A 22,734-nucleotide genomic window follows, 5' to 3' on the forward strand; every position below is an offset into this window, starting at 1 on the left:
TCTTTTGCTTAACTAGGTGAAAGTTCAGCAAATTTAGGTGGAAGTTCTCAGTTTGCAGCCTAAGGCTTCAGCAGATGTAGCTCCTCATGCTAAGTAACGCCAAACGAACACTATACTAAAATCACACAGTATTGTGCCATGACTCCTGTGTCCTAATGCTGATTGAGTGACCCATTCTATTTAAGTCTTATTTAAGCGAAACGACTAGTATTTCTCAACAGGGTGTAAGTACGTGTAAAGACCTGCTATGTCTTCTCTGGACTCTTCTCCCCACCCCACAAGCTGCTGCTGGGACACGGCAGCTCTGTGCTGCTGCAGTTTCACGCTCATGTTGTTCAGTGAGGAATTCAGCTTTTAAGGGGGTGGCTCTGAAAGGGCATTCGCCCCCCCTGGCAGCAAAGGCTTTCTGCAGGGGGGATTTTTTTCGGCTCACTGCCTGGTTAAGGAGGGCTGGGAGAAGTTTGGCTGTTTTTTTCTTTTTCACGTAAATAGGACGTTCAGCAAGAGTGGTGTTTTCAAGTCAAGCAAAAACATTGCTGAGTGTTGATCAAGTCCCATGTGCTTAATTTTTGTTCAGACATGGCCGTTTAAAGAAGGGAGCCCAATACTTTGTATGACCCAGCACAATTACCATGCCTCCCTTCCTCCCTCCTTCCTTGCTTTTCCTGGAATTAACTGCTTGTGCAGCTTTTAATCTGGGCTTTCCCTGCTGTCCCTTGCTTCCGCTGTCTTCTCTGGACCCTTTAATTCACCTGTGGTTTATACAATCCCAGAGTTTCCCACTGATCCCCAGGAGAGAGGTTGCTTTAGGACTGACGTGTGCCAGACACGGTGCAACCAGCTGGACGTGTCTCCTCTTGGCACCGAAGCCCCATGAAGGCGTTAGTGACAAGGCAGCAGTTATCTGAGTGATGGCCCAAATGCTGAGAAATCCCTTACGGCTCCCGGCCCCAGGACTGGATGTTTCTGCCAGGGCACATCCTTCAGGCTCGAAATTTCTCGATGCTCCGGCAAAGCCGCTGCCCTTTTCTGTCTAATGCATCCAGCAGCCAAACCCCAGAATGCGAGTTGTTAAAAACAGTTGACTGATGATTATATTCCCTCTCTTTTAATTAAAAGACTGGCATTTACAAATCAAAAATATCCACACCGGGATTTTTCCTGCCCTGGTATTTTAAATAATAATTGTTAATTATTAATTATTCATGATTAATGAATGCTTTGCACATCTAAATGTCTTCCTTCCAGAGAACCCTGTAAAATCATCTGCTATAACTGTGAGAAATCTGCTAGGCTAGTGATAGCGGTGGAAGTCCTGGGTCCTTCGGGGGCTCCAATGGAAATGCAGAAGGTCTTGACTAAAATATGGCCAAACTCGTCACCAGGGAGGGTGCCTCTGGTAGCTCTTTGGATGTGCTCAGTTACATCTGCCTGCTCTAGCAACCACAGGAAGCCCGTTTTGTTCCTGCTGTCTGTAGGAGGCTGCCTGGATCACCCCCAGCGACAGAACTGCCCACCGAGGGGCTGCAGACGTCCCCTCCCGCGCGGAGTGGTGGTGCGGGCTGCCGGAGGTGGGCTTGAAGGCACACAGCGACAGAAGGCAGAACACGACCTTTGGAGTTTGAGACCAAAGTGTTCAAGTTCGGAGCCTAAAGTTCAGCTCCAAAACATTGATCCCAGCTCAAGCCCAGTGGGTTGAAGTTCAAGAGCGCTCAGCACGTAACAGTCCTCTTGACTTCACTCTACAAAGAGAACTACGGGGGAGTGGTTTGGTGGCAGCCACCGCTGCTTGTCAGTCCCTCCAGCTCTAGGAACACGTTGGCTTTGTCAGCTCATGGGTTTCTTCTAGGTCACCTTTTCCTTCTGGGATTCACAGCCAAGGTTCAAGTCTGCCAAATGTTTGTGCAAACTCGGTAGAAAACAATGGTGCAGTTTCACTGGGACTGGCTTGTAACATTCACCTCCATGGTTACATACCAAACCGGCTGAGTATTATTATCAGTATTATTAATATGCTGACTGCTGCACCTATGGGATGGGCTTTCAGCCCAACCGAGCGCGCAAGACACCCTTGTGTGCATCCTAAAGGCAGTGGTTTTCTTTGCTGCCGCTCACTTTCTGCAGGATTTCTCACCTAGATCTTTGCTCGAGGGGTTGCAAGGTGTTCCAGTGCCGCACGCTGCTCTGTTTGCTCCTTTCTCTCGTCCAGCAAGTGTGTTGGCAGCAGAAACTGGTGTTTTGCTGCAATCTAGTGGTGTAGCACGTGGAACAGGTTCATGGTGTTCGCTTCAGGCTGAAGATAGGCTCCCGAGCAGGTTTTCCCAGGCTCTGACAGGTAGAGCCTGACTTCTGCAGGAGCCACGAGATACTTTTGTAGGTGTGCTCTGTACTAACAATTCCTTCATCAAATGAGAGAAAACAAAAGCAATGTACATTATTCTTCATAGTAAGCAATAGCGAAGATGGGTACTGTACAAGATACCTGATGCAGAAGGGTGTTTCAGGAAGTATAACCTTTTAAATTTGCCATCTGGAGAGTGCTGGAAATCTTTAGATTTTATGATGGGGCAACATTACTGCCTTCTTGCCTAATAAGCAGCTGACTCATTAGAAATCAAGGTGCTATAAGCACAGGCACGCTGGCTTAGTCTTTTCTAGTTGAGCAAGCTCTGAATCCTCTGGCAGTAAATAAGTAAGAAGTGCTCGCAAGGTGTGATTAGAGAGAGAGAGATGGAGTTGTGCAAGGGAAAGGTAAAGAGTTTGGGGTTTTTTTCTCCCCCCCCCCCCTTCACTTCCTCTCAAGCCCTCCTTGGGATGCTGAGGAGCTATAAGGGAATGACATAATTCAGCTTCCCCTTGAAAACATCTTCTTTGTTTTTATCTTTTTCCCACCCCCTCATGCAAAACAGGAGGCTTGAGAGGGCAAGCGCTGGGGAGCACAGGATGCAATGCAAACCTGTCTGGCCCCAAAAGGTGATGTTTGCAGGGGAAAGGGAGGGAAAATGCTGGGCAAAGCTGCCTGGACTCTTGTATCTGTGATCATGAACTCTGGGAAGAGCAGCACCAGAGCAAAGCTTTGTTCACATTGAGCTGCTTAATATTTCATGGTGAGGCGGTGATAGTGGGAATGCCTGGAGCTGTGTAACAGGTCTCTGTCCCTGGGTGGCTGCCTGGGCGCTGTGGGCTTTGCTCTCGGCTGTGCCTCGGGACCGACAGCACCCCCGGGTCCCCAGAGCCGGCTCCCCACCGCCAGCACCCCACTGGACCGTTCCCGCGACCAGGACCGGAGCTGTGAGCCTGGGGCTGCAAACGGTGCAGGGGAATTTGATCCAGGTAAAGATGGGGGTATTAGAGGCAATTTTTAGAGAAACATCTGCTTTGGGATGTTTTGCAAAGATTTTTTAGGGCAAGTTCAGTTGGTGTCTCTGCTGCTTCAGGAACAGGAATTCCAGTATTTCATTGTGGACCTACTTGATCGCATCTTGGGATTTCACCAACCTCTGTTTTGGGGTGGGCGCAGTCTTGATTGTCACAAGCAGGCAAAGAAAGGGGTTTTTTTCTAGATCTAACAGTTGAAGGAAACCTTTCCTGCAATGAAGGCTGGAGCGTGCCTGGCTGACACCAAGTCCATCTCTCCGCGGGGTGCGGAGCACTCGCCTAGCCACCTGCAATTCTTTCCCTTCGCGTCTGTGCCTGCCATATGCACAGAGAGAAACCTTTATCCCAGCGCCAAGGAGCTCATCCTCTTTGATGAGCACTTGTAGGGAAATGAAATAGCGGCTCTCCCAGTTTGCTGCAAACCACCTGCCGATTTCCCCAGTCCGCTGAGACAGGCAGGCGAGGTTTGCAACAACTGTGGATTTTGTGAGCTGGGTTTTGTGCACGCTAAAAATAATCGTCCTTAGCAGGAAAAACATCGCTTTGGTGTAGCAGCAGATGGCAGCACCGGATAACGGACGGCTGGGCCAGGCCGATGGAGGGCTCCAGCCTGGCCCGTCAGTCCTGGGCACCCACCACCAACCGCAGCCTTACGGGCGGTTTGGTAGCGGTAGGAGGTTTTTTGCATCGTTCTGCAGTTGCAGAGGTCTGGTATTGCTGGCAAGGGGGATCTGAGGCCTCTGCAGCTGGATGCTTATGAGCTGAAGGATCCCTCCTTCCCCTTTTAAATTGTTGGCTCCGAAGGAATAGAAGTCTGGGCTGCATTGCATGCTTGCGGTGGCTTAGCAAATGTCAGGATAAGTGTATTTAAATGCCAGTCCGGGTTTTAAATCCTCTGCATCAATACTGGATAAAACTGCAGGTGCATTAATGAGGCAAGATACCTCTGCCAGTGCTCCTGCAGCTACAGATGGGAAGGGCTTCGTGTCCTGTGCGCTCAACTAGGGAAGCACAGACTGGCTGCAACAGCACAATGATTTATGTCCTAGGGGCAAGTGAAGCTGCTGCTCCATTAAAACAAAGTGCCTGGGATGTGCATCCATCACCAGCCTTTCCTGAAAGGCTCGAGTGTCATAGCAGGGTGCCCATAAATCCATCTTTCCAAGTGCAAATGCTTTAAGGCTGATCAATACTTTTTTTCCAAAGAGATTGGTTGGAGGAGAGGACCTCATCTAATTTCTCCTCATTACCCTTTCCCTGGTTAACCATGTTAATTTGATTGCAGGGGATCTCTAGGGAGAAAGCAAAGGAAGGGACCCTTTATGAGCTCTTGAGTGAGGACAAATATCCCGAGTGGATCTGGCACGGGATCAGAGCCAAGGAGGGAGCAGTCAGCCCCTCGCCTGCCCTGGCTGGGCTCTGCCCCGCAGGAAGGTCTGGCTCGATAACCAGTGCACATACGTGTGTCTCTGTTGGTATGGGATGTCCTCCTCGTCCATCCGTGTGCTTGCTGGCAAACACCACACACCTAGGCCTAGCTTCATGCTGATTTTTGCCAATGGTTTGCAACAAACTATTGCTCTTGACTATTTGATCCTTGCTGCACCAGCTTTGGTTACCCCTAGACAGAGATGCAGGCTAGGAGACGTGTCTCAGTTTCATTTCCCCCACGTACACATGCCTGAACAATCAGGGCTCCACTCGCCGTTTCTTCCAGTGCATCTCCCAGAAGTAGCTACAACAAAGAGTAAGCAAATTTTTGTTCATACCACAGATCAGCACCGTATGTTGCAAATCAGTATTTGTGTGATGCAGGTAGGCAGTGTCCTCCTCCAGATGGGATTCTCTGCAAAGAGACTTCCAAAAGCAGGAAGGGATGTTTCAGTTCCATCCCAGCAGGCTGTTTTGCAGCCAATACCACTAACAGGAGAGGAGGGATGTTTCAGGAACAAGGAGAAGTGAACTTTGCAAGGTCCTGAGCAGCTCACGAAGTGCAGCGTGCCCTCGGATCCCTCTGGAGTTAACAGCCGTTGGTGCCTTGGAGGGGGGAGCACTCGGCACTGTTTAAGAGGGAGCTCTTGAGTGACTTTCCATACTCCCGCCCTGAATCCAGCCGAGCATCGGGATCCCTGCAGAAATGGCAAAGCCTGATGAAATCTCATGTTTCCAAAGGTGCTGAGCAGCCGCAGGGGAAGGGAGGTAGGCCTGTGCCTCAGGGACATTGACAGTAAAAGGCCCCAGCTTTTAGACGCCTGGCTTCCTTCTACTCTGCTCCTGATCCCTCTTTGCTCCTGTGTACGGTTCAGCTTTTGCCCGTGCTCTCACCAGCCCCCTGGCAGTTGGGGATGGGTGGCTGGAGCTCCGTTCAGCGCTGGGTTTTGCAGTGTCTCAGCTATTCTTAATTGATTTATCTTCCTTGGTTTGTAACAGCTGGGCTGTTGCTGTCCTGCCGCACCTGCTCTCTGAATCTGGTTTTGTGTTACTGCATCTATTACCCAACAGCAAAACTGCACTCTGCAGCTTCTTTCCCAGCTCCTGTGAGGGAGGTTTTCTCTGGTGGTCCAGCAGACCCTGCAGGACACGCATCTGACTTCTGACATGTGAATTCTTCACTGACTTTCATGGGATGGTGACACATGTAAATGCAAATGTAGCTTTTGGGCTAAGCTGGGGACCTCAGTACTTTTTTGTGATAAACCCCAAAAAGGCTTGAATATATGATGTGTGTCAGCACGTTCAGTGTATGTTGTCTAGAAGGTACATTATATCAGTAAGGATCAGTGTGCTGTTTCTAGAGAAAGTGGCTGTGTTAGTTTAAGTTTCACAACCTCAGCAGAATATTTGTAACGTAATAAAATGTATGGCGAGGGGAGCGGCAAATCTCGCTGTGAGTGTTTCCTAGATGAGGGAGGCTTTAATTAAACTGACATTTCTGATAACCAAGTCACTGAAGAGATGTCTGGGCTGTGATGTTACCAGAAGCCTCTGCTGGGTCACTCGGCGGGGGACAGTGCCCGACTGCAGAGAGCCACCAGCTGCCACCGTGCCCAGGGCCAAGCTGGGACACTCCTCGCAGTGCCCTGCGTGGCAGAGACCCCCCACGGGCGACCGCAGCTCCGGGGGGGGGGGGATGGCACGAAACGTGCTGTAACCGGGGGCTCCTCCACAGCTCTTCACCCGGGTGACTCCCAGCGCTCAGAAAAAGCCTTGTCCTTCCCTGCCCGAAAAAAAATCGAGATATTGTAGAGGCTTTGGAGCCTAAATCTAGAGGTTTTAGAGTCTGGGCCCCGCGTGGTGCGTGACCCCGGTTGGTGCTTTTAGTGCCTGCGGGAACTTTGGGGGCTGTAGAGCCGGTGCCGGCCGGCAGCGCGCTGAGGGGCTGCAGCTGCTAATTAACAGCGCCGCTAATGAACCCCTCCCCCTGCCGCCTTACACCCCCCCCCTCCCCGCCAGCCCCTGCCTTCCTCCCGGCCTCCTCCCGGGGCGCGCTCACCCGTCCGCTCCGGAGCGCGCAGTGCGGCGCGGTCGCGCCCGGGAGCGCGCAGTGCGGAGCACCGAGCCCGGCTGCGGCGAGCCCCGGCGCTCCCGGAGCGGGTAAGCGGGGGGGTGTGGGGGGGTACCGGGCTGCGGGAGGCTCCCCGGGGGATGCTCCGGTCGGTCCAGCTGCGGCAGCCCCGGGGCATGGCTGGGGCTGGGGCGGGGAGGGGGTGTTGACTCCGTATCCTTATTATGGGTTTGCGGCCCCGCTGTTTGGGGGTTCCCCCCCACCCCCTCCCCATTTTTCCCTCCCCCGGGGCCGCATGCGGGGGGAGCTGGGTAGCGGGCTTGGGCATGTGATGGGATTTTTGCTCTTACGTCATGACATCGTGTCTATGCGTGCGATAAAATCCTGAGGTGTCCGTTCGGGGGGGGACGGGGTGCAGGAAGGGGAAACGCAGCCCGGGGAGAGACCTGGGTGTGACAGGGCACGTTTTGGGCCCCGAAAGCTCCTGGGGAGGAAGGTTTGCTCTGCGGGGAGGCTACACCCTGCTTCTTCCTTCTCATGTTTGGGGGTGGATTCATGTTCTCCCTCTAAAACATCCTGGGCTGGCAAAATACATCCCCCGGCCTCATCGGCGAGGGCTCTTTGAAAACACCCGGGTCGCGATGCGGCGTTGGATGGAGCTGGGCCTCGCCGGAGAGCAGCGGTTAGTGACTGCCGTATTTTTAATCTGCATGCTCTGGCTGTGCCTGCAGAGCAGCTCGCTGCTATCGATCAGGCTTCTGGAGGTGGGGAAAGTGCTGAATCATTTGTACTCCCGGCTGTACGGGCGGCTCAGCTGCTCCCCATCTCCGGCAGATGCTCAGAAATGGGCTGCAGAGGCTGAAGGGAGCTCTGCTACCCGTGCGTGGCCGTGTCTGAGGTGGGAGTCCTCTGGGCCTGGAAGAGGTACTGCTCGGCTTGAGCACAGCGTAGTATCTTCTTCCACGGCCTTAGTTGCTCCTTGGAGGACAGGGCGCGGGGAGATGCACTCTTGCATCTTGGTGAGGCCTCTGGGCATGGTGCTGAGGGGATGCAGGGGGGCTATGGGGGGGTCGAGGGAGGTTTTCTCTAGGAAATCCTGTCCCTCCTAAAACTGGGAAAGGCTCGTGGGGTTTCCTGCTTGGGTAGGTCTTTCTTTTTCCTATTGAATGCTGTCTTTGAGATTCTTTTTCAAGGTCAGGTCCTTGGAATAGTGTGTGGGCTATGGAGCACTTCGGGAAGTCAAACGGGGATGTTTCTGTCTGCTTTTTGAAAGAGGCAGAGTAAAGGGGCAGGGGGATGCATATCTTGCAGAAAAACTGGAATACTGAAATGCAGACCAGACGCCTGACTGTTTTAAGATGGATACTGTGGCGCTGTCAGTGTTTCCGGGGTGCTCCTGTCAGATGCTAAGGACAAAAGCAAGAATCCTGTGACTTTTATTGAGATGCTGACTCCTTTATTGCTGACAGTGGTTCTGTAAAACACCCACCCTTTGGCAGACAACTAAACTGATCGTCAGAGTGACTGCTTTGTTTCCAGAAAACTTCTCTGCGTGGCCTACCTTGAAAGATAACTGCTCAAATCCAGCATCACATTCTTTCTGTGTAACAGCTTCAGGCTGGGCCCTTGCTGACTTTCCTTTTTTGTGTAGCTGTAATGCGAGTCCAACATTAATAATGCATGGAGGTCTTCTGAGCTGACGGAGGATGGGCTCAAGTTGTTAAATTTGAAAATGGACTTTGTTTACAGGGGTTGAGACCTGGGGACTGGCTTTGTCTTGCTTGAGCTGGAGCTGTGTGATAGTGCTGGCTGTCGTAATAACAAAGCTCCAACATCATCTCCGGTGTCTCGCTGGGGGTTACTGCAGGCCGCAGTGTTTCCCGAGTTGTGTTGCCTTGGCTGTGGCTAGGGATCTGGTTTAAACTAAGTCAGTCAATCCAATCATCTCTTTTCCCAACTAATGATTAAATGGAAAATATCCCAAGCTTTCAAATGGTATTAATTCATAATGAATTATTTGCCTAGCTGTGATCTAATTGTCTTTATCTTCATGGGTCTTGTGTATAAAATCGATGCTGCTGCTGGCAAAGTGCCACCACAAAGGCTTTCTGCAGTGCCCAAGCATCAAAGATGGTCAAATATCTTTAATAAGAACTGCAAGAAATGAGGTTTCATTCTTCATATCTGCGTTCCTGCCGGCTGCCTGAGACCCTGCAAGGAGGCTACTTGCAAGAAACTCCTGTGTGTAGGGCCTGGCGTGGTTGATCCCTCCTGCGAAGGAGGGCACTGAGGGTCTCGTGGGCGAGCTGCCGGGTGCAGCCCACACGTGGTGAGCGGGGAAGGTGTTGAGACCAGGCGTGAAGGGCAACGTGTCTATATTGTGTGTCGGGGACTGCGTGGGAATAGAAATGAAAAGCTGTAAATGCAGACCCAGGCAGCTGTTGGTGTTGCCTGCGATCAGGAGAAAAGGAAGAATGGACATGGATGGGAGGCAAAGGGCCCTTTGTTGGTGCTTGGTTCAGGCTGGTGGGAAATGGTAAATAGACGGCTTTTAAAGTAGTTTAACTTTCCACTGAAATGCTTTTTACTTCCGATGCTCTGTTTCAGACCTGGTTGGGTGACCTAGTGTCCTTGGGAGAAGGCTGGGTGAACTATTCATAGGTGCCAAGTACCTTGCCAAACTTGAATCTTTTATCCGTTCCTGTCATCCTTTTAACCCCACTTAGCAGAAGTGTGGTAGTTATGGGGTGTCTCTAACAAAGTGCTGTCTGGATAAATGTCAGTGTTTCTAGAAATGAAGCCTACCTGGGCAGAGCAAAGGCTTGTGCAGGTTATTCAGAGCTTCAGAGTGTTGGCTCCATCTTGTTCTTGGTCTGCTCTGTTAAGGAGGAGCCTACGAGTAAAAGGTTTGCGCTTGAGATTGTTTAAGAAATCTGGGGAAATTAAACAGCCAAATTCCCAGGACACTTCTGCAGTTCTGACGCTACTGTGAGCCTTCAGCAGGAGCTGCTGAATTTCTTTCTTCTCCATACAGAAGTAGCATGTGTGCGTTGACTTCTGTGGGGTTTTAATTTAGTTGTCTGTGCAGCGTCAGGCTCTCAAATCTTATCGGCACTTAACTTTATATGTAGATAAACCTGAATGGTAAGGCAGAGCTCCTTCATTTCTGTTGTTACAGAACTTCAGGGAGATGTGAAATCCCCTGGTTTCTGCACAGTTGTGAAACTCTGCTTGTTTAGGTGAAATAAAAATGCAGCTGAATTGTGAGGATTTAAATCCGTTACAGTTGTTCACACTGAATATCTCTGGGTTACGTACAGAAAATCAGTTTTTACTTGAATTTGAATAAAAGCAAAACGTGGGAGGAGAGTTTTAAAAATCCATGAAAGAAACCTAAACTCTGGTACTTCCCCTTTGAATCTTTACTGTTCCTTGGGTTTAGTGTGCCCTTACCAAAATATTCCCTTGTATCTTAAAAGCGAGAGCAGGCAGCTCAAACCAAGGATTGTATTCAGTTAGAGTTTTTGAAAGGCTCTAGCAAATCTTGTCAGAGAGGTCTAGCTTGTCTCCCTGCCCTGTGGGTAACTTCTTTCAAAAATAATTTTCTTTATTTTAAATGTTGTTGGATGACTTCTGTTCTTTTTTTTTTTCCTCCTTCTGAAGTGGGTCATACCTCCATTCTTTTACCTTTGCTGTCCAAGATAATTGTTACATAATTTTAGAGATCCAGCTCAGAATTAATTTGCTTGAAGTTGTTGTTATGCTAAATAATCCCCCTCCCTTTTTTTTTTTTTTAATCCAGATCTGAAAGAAACTGTTCTGTGTTATTATGGATTAAAATAGAGGAGGATTTAGACTTCAGCCCTGCTTATAGGGATCACCATTCCTAGTTAATGAGATAGGAGGAGAAGGATTAACAACTGAACAAATAGAGATGCTTTTGCATGGCTAAACCAGGTAGAAGTTCCCAAGGATGCTACACAAGGACAAGTCTTTGCCTTGCCTCTTTGGCTTCCCTCAGTTCAGAGTCCTTTGGATCTCACCCCATCCCCTTGCCACCGGTGATAACTGGGTCCTGTAATTCTCACTGCAGGAATGCAACTTAGTGGGAACAGCCCAAGAGCACAGGAGAGCAAAGTATCTGCCCTGGCTGCAGGCAGAGCTGGACAAAAGAGAGGGTGCAGGTCTTGGGATCAGGGAATGGAGACTTTCCTTCAAAAAGCAGCATCTAGAAATCTTTTGCTGACATCACTCTGCTACTCAGTTAAGCCTAAACTGGCCCCTGAGGCTGCCAGAGAAGCATCAGCACTGGGAAGAGGGTTCTTGGTACAGCCAAGGTTCAATCTAGCACGGTATTGAGCGCCTTCCAGTCCCAGTGACTCCAATGGAATCTGAGAGGGTTTGACAGCTTCATACGTGAAGGTCTGTGCAGTCCGGGGTGGACACACCTCCCGCCAGGCCCTGCCCCAATGGGCACTGCTGTTGCCTGTCACAAATAATCTCACATTCAAAGCATGGCCTAGGTATAGCTGATAAATACGGCACATGGGCTGTCCTAGATGCTGCCTTCTCACCTTTGGAATCAAACACTGATCCTTACAGATGACTAGTTAAAGGGAGCATAACCCAGGGGCTTGGTGCAAGGTGAACCTGGAGGTTCATCTGAATTTCTGGCAGGTTTTCTACTGCTTTATGCCACCTTGACAGGATTTTGCTGTCTTCCAGCACGGGGACCGATGGGTTCTTACAGACCTGCTAAGTCACAGCAAGTATGATACGGTCTCACTGTCAGCCTGCATACTGTACTCCTCCTGAAATGCCCTGGCACAGATGGGCAGGGCTGGCAATTGCCGTGTGAGCTGCGAGGTGGATAGGACTCTCCTTGAATCTGCGGAAAATGTAGCACAGTCTCCTTCCTGCTATGAAATGTTTACTTTTCCTAGTTGCCCTATTAACTTTAAGAAGCTCCAAGTCAAAAGAAAATGCAGTGCCTCTAAAATTGAGGAGACCACCCTAGGCACCAACCTGTTGCTCATGTTTTTCATTTAAGTAGTTGCTTCTTGAGGAGGAGAAGTGGCTTCTGTGTTCTACTCGGAGCAGTGCTCTTGAATAAACATTCAGGCTCTCCGTTTAATTTGCTTGGTTCCTGCATGTATTGGGTGCACAAGTAGGATGTACACTCCCTGCTTTTTTAAAGATTTTTCATTCCATGTAAGACTCGGGGATGTGGTTTAGTGGTGGACTTGGCAGCGTTAGGTTTACAGTTGGACTTGATGATCTTAAAGGTCTTTTCCAACCTAAATGATTCGGCGATTCTAGGTATATTTTACACTGAAGACGCAAACAAACGCGTAGATGACGGCGTGCGCCTGAGAGAGTATCCCACCCCCAAATTTCAACAGGGAAAGATGCTTAAAGGGTGGAGTTAGCAATGGAGAATGAAAATCACCACGGGGCAGGGAATTAGAAGGAAATGAGTGTCCGTGGGTGGGAGAAAGGCCCCGCCGGGGCTCCCCTGTCCCGGTCCTGCGGGGCGCCCCGGCCGCTCTCCAGGGTGCTGAACCGCCGGCCCGCCCCGGGGGACGGGGGCGGCTCTCGGGCCCCCCGCGTTAGTCCTTGTCCTTCCCAGGACAGACATAGGTTGAAACAAGAGGTTGCAAATGGATGCAAAGGCGGGGGGGGGGGAATCCTCCCCCCTCCAGCGTGGCTGTCGGGTGGTAGGGTGGGTTATCCCGAGAGGCTGGGTGGTCTCCACCCTTGTTGGATGGGTGCTTTAAAGACTGGATAAAGCCTGACCTTACAGCTGATCCTGCTTTCAGCTGATGGTTGGACTAGCTGGCCTGCTGTGGTCCCTCGCAAACAGAATTGTTTTGCGATCCTGTTACCTTAAGAGTTTTCACCAGCAGGAAGCAAAATAATCCACTCCCCGTCTTCATCACTTTGAGAACCTTTTCTCATGTACAAAGATCGCCCATCCTCACATCACCGTGAAGCAGCTTTTATTGGATATTCACAGCAGCTTTTATTGGATATTCAGTAGCCTGGGGGCTAGGAGGGAGGAAAAGAAATTACAGTGCTCCCTTCTCCCCCAACAAAGTGAAAAGCTGAAGACCAGCCCTGGATCTTGACTTGCTCCTGGAAGCTTTACACGTAGTCTGCTCAGTTAATGAGGAGCTGCCCGTGCTCTGGTGTGTGAGTGGTGGTAAATGTCACTCTTCCTCAAGCAATTTAGATGATTAGTACTTGGAGCCAGCCTGCATCTTGTTCCACAGGCTCTTAGCAGTTCCACAGTAGGGTATGGTACCACCAGCCGCCTCGTGTTTAATTACACAGCCCTGTTTGTGATAGCTGGGAGAGTTACTAATATGCCCAACAGCACAGCCCAGCTCTGCAGTTGATAAAGACACATCTGTATGCTGAGCTGTACCCTTATTGAGTTCAGGGCACAGAAAAAGCTCTCTTTCTTGCTGTCACTTAAATGGTGTCAGGATTCGTGAAATCTTGCTTTCAGATTCCTACCAGACCCAGCAACAAAGACTGCTTGTTGCAAGCTCATTGGTTTCTGTTCAGATCCCTGTGACGTGTTCACAGATGTGTGCAGGCAAGTGGGAGGGAGGAGGGAATGAGAGAACCGAGGCTTTGTAGCCACGCACATGTGACAGCATGCATGGGACCCCTGAAGCTCCTCTCAGGCCAACCCTCCTTTCATGACACATCTGGCATGCCCCAGACCATGTTTTGGCACTGTCATTTGGAGCAGTCTGTCTGCAGTTGAATTGCAAGGCTCGCAGTGCGTCTGGGGACATAAATCTTGACTTATTTTTACTTTTCCCTTTGCAAATTCAAGAGAGCATAGCTAGGTAGGATTTGATGCCCTCTCCAGTGAAGCTACGCGTGCACTGAGAACAGCCTCTTGATAACCATATCAAATCAACTTACTTAATATTGATAATCTTATTTCCTTCTTCCACTATATCTAGTAAATTCAGATTCTAATGTAAAACGTCTTAAAACTGAACTTTCTGTCAAAACTAGGTGCTCCTTCCCTTATGCCCAGAAAAGTTAGGGTTAATTCATACATGTATTAGTTTATACAAAATACATGGGCTGCACTTATTAGAAGATAAATATGTGTATAATAGGAGTGTCCTTCAAAATATTATGTTGCATATCACAGACTGACATCTCTTATTGACAGCTCTGGTATCCAGTTACCAAGGCCCACAGGGTTTTATTTTCCAGCACTATCAGCAGCTGGGTTCCACAGCTATGTATTTTTGGTTGACCTCGTCTGAATTCTCCTGGCCATGGTGACAGCTGTGAGGCTAATCTGGCTTGAGCCCAGTATAGGAGGCTTCTCTCTGATGTATTCCATGGACTCAGGTTTCCTTGTCTGCCTTGCTACTCTGACTTTCCTCTCCAAATAGATCCACCTTTCCAGAGAGCCTTGGTTTTGGAATGGAGGTGGGACTGGTTCCTGTGAGTGCCAGGTGGTGAGCCTGTGCTTTCTAAATGTTCCTGGCAGGCTTTTTACCCTGGAGATCGCTGTATTTGCTCAGCTGTAATGCTCCTTCCTTCCCCCTAACTCGCCTTGCAAGACAAATGTCAATTATGTTTATGTCCATAAAATGGCCCTGGTCCATGATGCATGTTAATATGTTTAAAAGACAACTTCATCGCAATTAAGAGAGGAGTTAGGGGCTTGTATAAGAATAAATACATCTCTGATTGCAGAGCCTGCATCAAGTGCTGCAGAAACAGGTTAGTTAAATTCAGTGGGGTGACTGGGATTGTCACTTCTGGGGAGGGTTGGCACTTTCCTGGAACTGTGAGTCTCAGCTCTTTCACTGGCATCCAATTGTTCCCAAGAACCTCTTGTCTTGGGAATTCACTTGCTGCTCTAGATGCTTCCCCAAGAGCAGGTTTATAATGGCAGTTATATAATACACGGTAGCATGGTCCTTTTGTGGAAATCAAATTCACCGTAACCCTGTGAGGTAGGGTTGGGGTGGGGGGGAAGGACAGGAGCTCTTGGTTGAAGGGACCAGTCAAAGCAGGAGAGCCTGAGAATGAATTTTAAATAAGTGTATTGCCTCTTAGACTGAGCAAACATATAATTAACAATAAGATAACAGGGTGTCTCTACAAGGCAGCTAATTGCATTTTCAAATGTCAGGTTGTCAGCTCTTATTTAGTCTTCATTCAGTCTGGGCTTTGCTAGAGTGGTGTCTGCTTTTAAATGGCATTTCCCTCTCCTGGTACTGTGGAAGGATCTTCTTCCTTGTCCTCAGAAATATCTGCTAGCCCAGCTCCTGATTTGCTTCACCTTAGACGTGGTCTTACTTGCTAGAACACGCTATTAGTCCACTGGGTTACATTAAAAAAAATTAAATTGGAAAAGTCTTTGTAGGGGTAGCAAAAATAACAGCACCAGCAATAGGAGGCTGTCCTGCGGGTTGCAAGGCCTTGCAGTACCTCAGCTGCCTGTGAAAGTCTTGCAGGCACTTTCCTCTTGCTGCAAGTGATGAGATATTATCACGATGTGAGATGCCTGTGCAGCTGCCCTGGGCGCCACACCCCAGCTGGCTCTGGGTGCAGCCACAGCGATGGCACCTGGGACTGCTGTTATGTGTGCTTAATGACATAGGCTTGTGTTTGCTGAGGTCAAGGTGGGAGCTGGCAACATCTGGACAACCAGGGAGTCCTTGGATGGGAGGAAAATCGTGTCGCACTTGCGACCTGCTGACTTTGCTGCTGCTGGTAGAGGACTGAAAAGTTCTGTGCTCTGCTGCTCGTTCTCTGAGTAACAGCATGTGCTTTTCAAGCTACATTAATTTAAGGTAAAGGATGATGAATTATTCTGGGCTGCTTTGTCAGGGCATTGTTGTGTACCAGGATTGAACTAGCCAGGCAGGAATTCTTTGGAAAAAACCTCCAGCAGAATGAGTGGATAAGAAGGAAGAGAGAAGCTCTGAAGTTCTCTAAGTTTTTGGTCTGTGGGTGCAGGATATCATTCCAGATGTGGGACCCAAAACTCAGCCTCTGTGCAGATTGATAAGTGACCCCAGGCAGGAGTTGGGAAAGGAGAACAGGGACATCCCAGCTCCACAGTAGCTCCAGGGAGGGTGAGGAGCCACCTCCCCGTCCCCTTGACAGCCTCCCCAGTGAGTTGCTTTGTTGTGTTTCTGGCTTCCATCAGTGGAAGTGCTGGAGGAAGCTGTGCAGCAGGTTGCTGTCGCGGGAGGGTGTTTTGACCCACCCTGACCAGCCGAGTCGTGGGCAGAGATCAGCATCACCCTCCTGTTTGAAGCAGACAGCACATAGACGGTGTCAGCTCCAGCCACGCGTCGTAGCAGCCTTTAGTGAGCAGCAGCGTGTGGCTTCCACTCAGCGCAGCTGGGGACAGCGTCCTCGCAGCTGACCAGCGAGTAACGCCAGCGCTGCCCCCCCCTTCCTGCCTTAGTCTGTGATAAGTAGGGAAGTGGCACTAATGAACTTCTCAGTGTCTAATCCCTGACATGCTTAGGCAGGGGTGGGATGGCTTGACTTAAGGATAGCTTTGGGACTGCTTGCGGTGGCAGAGGGCATCCGTGGAGCTCATGCTACCTACTGAAGGCTTGGAGGCTGGAAAGTGCTTTGCATTAATGTGTGTCGTCGCGCCGGGGGTGGCTTGTCAGGGCCAATTGCTGCCCTCCCTGCTCCACAGCTGGCTGTGGGCGTACGAGGGCTGGGCTCCAGACACAGCCCGGCTGAGGGACGAGCTGGATCAACTGGCAGGAGAGCAGTGAAACTTCCAGTTCCTCTTAATCCCTGCTTTACTGCAGTGACAAACTCTGGGTGCAGCCTCCGAGCAGCACGACATGGGTGGGAAGGGGTTTGGTGAAGTCCCAGCTCTGTGCTCACACCTCCAGGAGAGACTCGACCTGGCCTCTGGTGTTCTGGAAACCTGCTGGCCCTGGGCACAGAAGTCAGGGCCACTGGGTATTTGTGCCCCTTCCCAACCTCCCAGCCATCCCTGGCAGCGATGCCCTGTGAGACCCATCATCTCCAGTTCAATTTAGGGGAGGATTTTGCCTTCATGACTCCTATTGATGGAGCAGGCGTTGGCAGAGTGATGGGCCCTGCAGGGCGAGAGTGCTGAGCCAACCACAGGAGCCTGGTTTAACCTTGTGGTCTCAGCGTTGAAGATTAAAAACCAAAAAGAGAATTTTTCAAAGTTTTTGCTTTGCTTTCTCCAATTTCAAGGTTGAGTTCCATCCTCTGTTTGTTATTGCAGGATTGTGCCCTAAAATACAGCTAAAAAGTTGTTGAAAATACTCAGTAGGACAAAACCAGAAGTCCTTATTCTAATTCCAGCTCTGCTACCAGGAGGCTGTGACCCTGAACCAGCCATTTATATACCCTGCCTCAGTTTCCCCACAGGTAGATGAGGACTGTCCATGTTGCAGGGACTGGTGTGTGTTTTCTCCTCGTGTCTAGAAACCTTGAGGCCCTGGGTTAGTGCCAAATATTTATTCTGTGGGCTGTTGAATGCATTAAATCACTGCCTTCGCCTGGGTCAAGTCAGCATATGTCAATCAATTTGCAATAAATCGTGGTTCCTGATCAGAAGGAGCTCTTGCAAAATAAAATAGTGCGGGCAAACAGCAGGGATGTGGGACATGCGCAGCCATGGAAGTTACATGCCAGAAAGCAAAAAAATGCTTTTCTACAGTGGAAACGCAGTTTCTGCCTGATGCTGCCTATTGCCCGGTAAAAGGGGGTTGTTGAGCTGCGCTGGCGATGCTCCTGGTATTGATTCTGAACAGCTGCTGAGATGTGGGAAGGCAGATGGAGCCCCGCAGCGCAATTACCTCCTGCCACGGGGTGGGCAGCGTTGGCCAGACGCCACGTGGGGTTGGTGCGAGGGTTTGGGCTCAGCCCGGGCTGTGGGGACGTTTTCCCAGAGAGGCTGCGGAGGGGGATGTGCCTTGGAGGTAGCACAGTCCTGGTCTTGGGCAAGTGAATCTGACACCTGACTAAAATCCTAATTGTGCTGGTGCTGAGGGACCCCGCGCCACTCGGAGTGATGTGTGCCACTGTCTTTCTATTTCTGAATCACAATCTGTGACAAATCCATCGTTGTCTTCAGCGTGGGGCTCTAGAGGGCAAAAGAAAAGCTTTTGGAGTTGGGTTGCCATTGGCGTGTGCTTGTGGCTAATTATAGCCCTGTGCTGGCAGCTGTGGCTCCGGTGGAAGCAGGGAGGGAGCACCATGGACCCGAACCCTTGCGGTACGACAGTGTGGGCTTCGTCCTGCTGCTCTGACCATCTCCTTGGCATCTCTGTGAGCATCTGGGTTGTGGCCACTGGCTGAAACCCCATTCTCAGGTGCCTTTTGGTCCTGCCCTGCCTCTGAGCTTCTGGATGGGAGCTGAGGGGGGTGTGTGGGATGTGGTTAGAGGTTTTGTGATGAGTTTAAGCTAGAAAAGATGTCTGAAATGAGGATACAGCTACAGCTGGGATCCTGGTAGCAGAATAGAAATGCTTTAAGAGCAAGTTAAAGGTGCACTGAACTGTTAAATGGGGCTTCTGGAGGGTTTTTAGAATACAACCTCAAGTGTTAAGCAGGCAGATAAAAGGCATCTTCCTCCTGAAGAGGAGCTGAGGCAGGAGAGGTGATTTGCTACATGGATGCGAATTCCTGGATTTCACACTATTCCTCCCCCTTCCTTCTCGCTCTGTGTTATGGCAGCCTGTAAGCTTTCAAGATGAAGAGGAGCGATTCTGCATGACAGCAAAACGTCCTGCTGTCTGCATGGGCAACAGCTTGTCTGAAGTCCTGCCTCCCCCCATGAAGAGGGGCAGCGAACAGGATAGATACTGTTATATATAACACTCAGAAACTGCACCAAGTACAAATACTAGAAGAAACCAGCTGCTTTTCCTCTGCAGTTTCCTTTGGGACAAAGGCAGAAGAGAAATCTGGTTAGTTTATTCTGGCCAGAAACTTTGCAGGATCGTCAGCCTCATTCTGTGTGACTGTGCAGGAGGTTTGCAGGGCTAATCAAGCAGAAGGCAGCACTATGTTCGCTCTTGCATGCTGCCATTTCAAGGAACAAGAAGTGTGTCTTCTTTAATAAACAGCTTTATGCTAAGTTAGAGTTGCTTTCTAGCCGCTGCCCTGGGCATGTTTAGTCCCTGATAAAGCACCAAGCCTGAGCTGCAGGAGCTCAGGATCTTCTCTGCCATCACTGCTGACTTGTGGGCCTCCACCCCATGAAAAAAATCATTCCCTCCCCAGCAGCTAATTATCCCTGAAACATGACCAGTTCTAAAAGCCTCTTCGGGCTTCTCTGGGGGGAAAGAAGAACCAGCTCCAGTGGACTCTCCTTGCTCAGTGTAAGCCTGTAAGCAATCAATGGGATTTCAAGGGTCCTGAAAAGAGAACATGGCTTATCTTCCCTGGGGAGCCTTTATTCATCCTCATTATTCCCTATCTCCCAGGCCTGCAGCTTGTGCTGTCCCCAACTTAAAGCAATAGAGATATTGGACTGAGTTAATCCCCGGTGACTTCATTCATCTTCAAGCAGGGATGAATTTTTGCTGGCAACCAGCCCTGCTTCTGACCACCTGCCACTGCTTTCTGTGGCATGACTGAGGCCATTGCCTCCTGCCAGGCTTTGCATCTCTTCCTCCGCACCTCTGTAACGCGCTGTCTGGGCTGTCCATCACTAAGCAGACAGCATCCACTACGATGGGAAATTTTTCAGACTGCAGTGCTGGCAGCGTCCTGCTGCTGTCTGGAGTCGTGCGGAGAGCAGATCTCTCTCGGGCGGCTTCTGCACCACGAGGATGATGGTGCTAATGTGCGCTGTGCATCAGCTGGTCTCGTGGGCGTACGCTGAGTTGTAAAGGTCAGGAGCGAGGGTTATCAGCAGAGGTTTGGTGGCTCGATCTCCAGGGTCAGGGTAAAGTCCTGGGGGCATCACCAGGAGATGCTACACACACGTGCTGCAGCCTCGGGCAGTCGCAGCCCCACAGAGGTGCAGACAGAGCCAAACCCGCCCCGCTCCTGTGTGGGGAAAGGGAGATGCTGTGCCCTCACCAGGCTGGGCACAACGGCAAAGCCAGACCTAGCAATTCAGGCAAGATCTCGTGGCTCTGCTAAGTCTGACATCCTTGCAGGAGGACCAGTTCTGCAATGATAAACCCTTCAGGCAGTGAGAAACACAGAGGATCTGGGGTGAGCGGCACAGCCAACAGTGGTGTTTTGCAGCAGCTGCTGTTGCCTCCCCTCCAGACGTGGCCGACTGGCCTCATCCTCTTCCTCTGCGGTGACAGAGCGGGCTGAGCCACCCGAGGGGCTGCTCGGCACAGTGGGAGCGATGCTGGTTTCCACAGCCCTCTGCTCCGGTCGCCGTTTCTCAGGCGTAGCCCTGCGTCACATTTAGTCTCTTTGGTACCGTGATGGTTCAGCTGAGGATCTCCATTAGGCAGTCTTTGCAAATTAAAAGTAACTCAGTTTTTAAGCTCAGATCTTACATGTATCTCTTTAATGTTTATTCCTCAAGAGGCTGGATCATGTTTTAATTTCACCAGATAGCAGGAAGGCGTTGCCTGAGGGCAGGGGAAAACAGGGAGTGGTAACTAATCAATTGGTAGGAATGTGGCTTATGGTTTCACACCCCAAGGCTTGGTCCTGCTCTCATTGTCCCATTGCGTTGGACCACTTACCCTTCTCCCTTTCAGCCCCACTCTAATTTTCTAGTGGATTGAAATCTGTTTGGGCTTGCTGGGTTACCCGTTGGGCATTGCCCAATCTCAATAATCCGGATCAGCAAGGCTGACTCTCTAATTATCTTGGCAACTGCTCTGGGTTAATGAGAAACACAGACAGCGGAGTCGAAATCAGTTTGTGGCGGTTATGATGCCCTTTCGTAGGGGAGGAAGCATTTGGGGGTTTATGGAGGCTGAGGTGCATTGTGCTTGTGGTTAAATTAGGTGTCACAAATAACCTTCTGATCAGTTGTTCGAGGCTTAAAGTTATTAGAACGGTAATTGCTACTAAAGGGTAAGTTTTGCAACACTGTGGGGCAGGGGGGAACTGTGTGGTCTTGTTGGTGGAGATAAGAACATACCCCTTGGCATACAACATCCAGTGAGCGTTAATACCAAACACTTGGGAGACAGGAGCCAGAAAACAAGGGAGAGGTTGCTGTGTTTGCTCTGAAATATCAGGTTCTGGGTACATCTGAGCTGGGAGGAAGGTGTGTCCTTGGAGGGCACCTTGGGAAGCAAGAGAATTGAAGTGCTTGCTCAAAAAGGTGTTACCTGACCTGCCCCAGGGCTTAGACCTCTCGGCACCGAAGCACCTCCTCCCTGGAGGACAGCCAAGACCACAAAGACTTCTCTACTCCCACCCGTTTAATCAGGGAAATGGAAATAGCATTTTAATAAGATGGTAATGAAGTTGTGGATCAGATTGGTTGATTCCTCATTTGAAGCTACAAAGGGGAGCTTTGTTTTTTTCCTTGGGTTTATCACTTCTGTTCTTGCATGATTAGTCATAATCTTCTGCTGTCCTTCACTGGGAAACTCCCTCCTTTATTCTCTGCAAAAGTCTATCCTTAAGTTTGTGTACAATCCTCCAGGGAAATCAGGCCACCTATATTTCATTTAGTGACTTCAAACAATTAACCTAACAAAGATTCCTGTCTCTCTCCCCTCCTTCCCCCATCTGTTTCCTAATTACCAGTGGAACTGGGATACATATGCAGACTGTGCCCATTTTAATTAAATCACCTCTCTTCAGTGTTTTGTGGCTGGCTCTTTAAACGCTGTGTCTCGCTACTGAGAAAATAGTAGAACACAGGATGTACCACCAGGGCGAGTGAGCCTGAAAAGGGTCTGAGATTTGGATTTTGGGGATTTTCTTCACATCAGAACTGGAATGCAGAATCTCTTCAATCCTCGGGGATCAGAAAGTGTCAAGTCATCTGGAGGGGAAGGCTGACCCAGGACCCTGGAGGAGGTCTCACCCCACTCCTCAGCCCCGAGCAGCTCTGGGATAAGCTGTCTTTGGCCCAGGGAAGCATTTCTGGGAGGAGAACAATCTCCTGTTTCTCTGTTCAAAGAAGGAAAAATCCCTGTGACCCTCTGTCCCTGTACAGGCTGTCCCCCCTGTCCCATCCCACTTCCTTCGGGGAGCTCTGGGGGTGCCATGGCCTGTGCCGTGCCAGCGAGCTCTCCCTTCCTGCAAGCACAGTGCTGTTAAAGGCCCTCTGTGATGATGGGGGGCTGGTGCATCCATACTGGTGTTACTGGGTGGAGGAGAAGTGCCCTGTAATGGGGACTCGGGGTCTGTATGGGAACTAATGCCCACTTGGTACAGGGTTTGCTGCAGCTTTTGGCTCTCGTTGCAGAGCTGCAAACGACTGCGCGCTCCCTGGCTCTAGGACCCCGCTGGCATCTTCGCTCCCTTTGCCCCCCGCTCTCTGCCTTTTTCCTCACCCTCTATTTTACCTTGCCTTGCCCCCCCACCCCGTGCTCTGAGTCATCTTTTCTGCACCACGGGGGACACGATGAGGAAAACCTGTTCACGTCTGACTGCTCAGCCCACGCTGGCGGCGCGTGGGAATGAGCGGAGACGCGTCTGCCTGTCCCCCACGCTGGGAGTCACCCCGCTTCTCGGCTGTGCCCGGGTACCTCTGCACCCCAGCAGCCACCCTCATGGGGAGGGTGTTTCTTTCCTGGCAGCTAGAGTCTGGTTGGCAGAAAGGCATTTTGCTGTTGGAGATGCAGTTAATTATATGCAGGGCAGGACAGTTCAGGCTCGGCTGAAACCTGCTGGGAGGTCATTAGCCTCTCCTT

At 50.4% G+C, this 22,734-nt stretch overlaps 1 protein-coding gene across 21 annotated transcripts in view; it reads left to right on the forward strand.

The window, feature by feature from the left end:
* The first annotated feature begins 6,868 nt into the window (after positions 1–6,868).
* NFASC (neurofascin) overlaps positions 6,869–22,734 on the forward strand; it is a 95,640-nt gene continuing 79,774 nt past the window's right edge. For 20 of the 21 annotated variants that reach the window (XR_012632102.1, XM_074893338.1, XM_074893346.1 and 17 more), the window contains exon 1: positions 6,869–6,972. The gene's annotated coding sequence lies outside the window, so the exon portion shown is untranslated. Of the gene's footprint in view, positions 6,973–7,324; positions 7,566–22,734 lie in introns of those variants that run through there. The other variant, XM_074893339.1, reaches the window with a different exon arrangement.

Source organism: Strix uralensis, chromosome 24, assembly GCF_047716275.1.
Source record: "Strix uralensis isolate ZFMK-TIS-50842 chromosome 24, bStrUra1, whole genome shotgun sequence".
In the NCBI taxonomy this organism is placed as follows: domain Eukaryota; kingdom Metazoa; phylum Chordata; class Aves; order Strigiformes; family Strigidae; genus Strix; species Strix uralensis.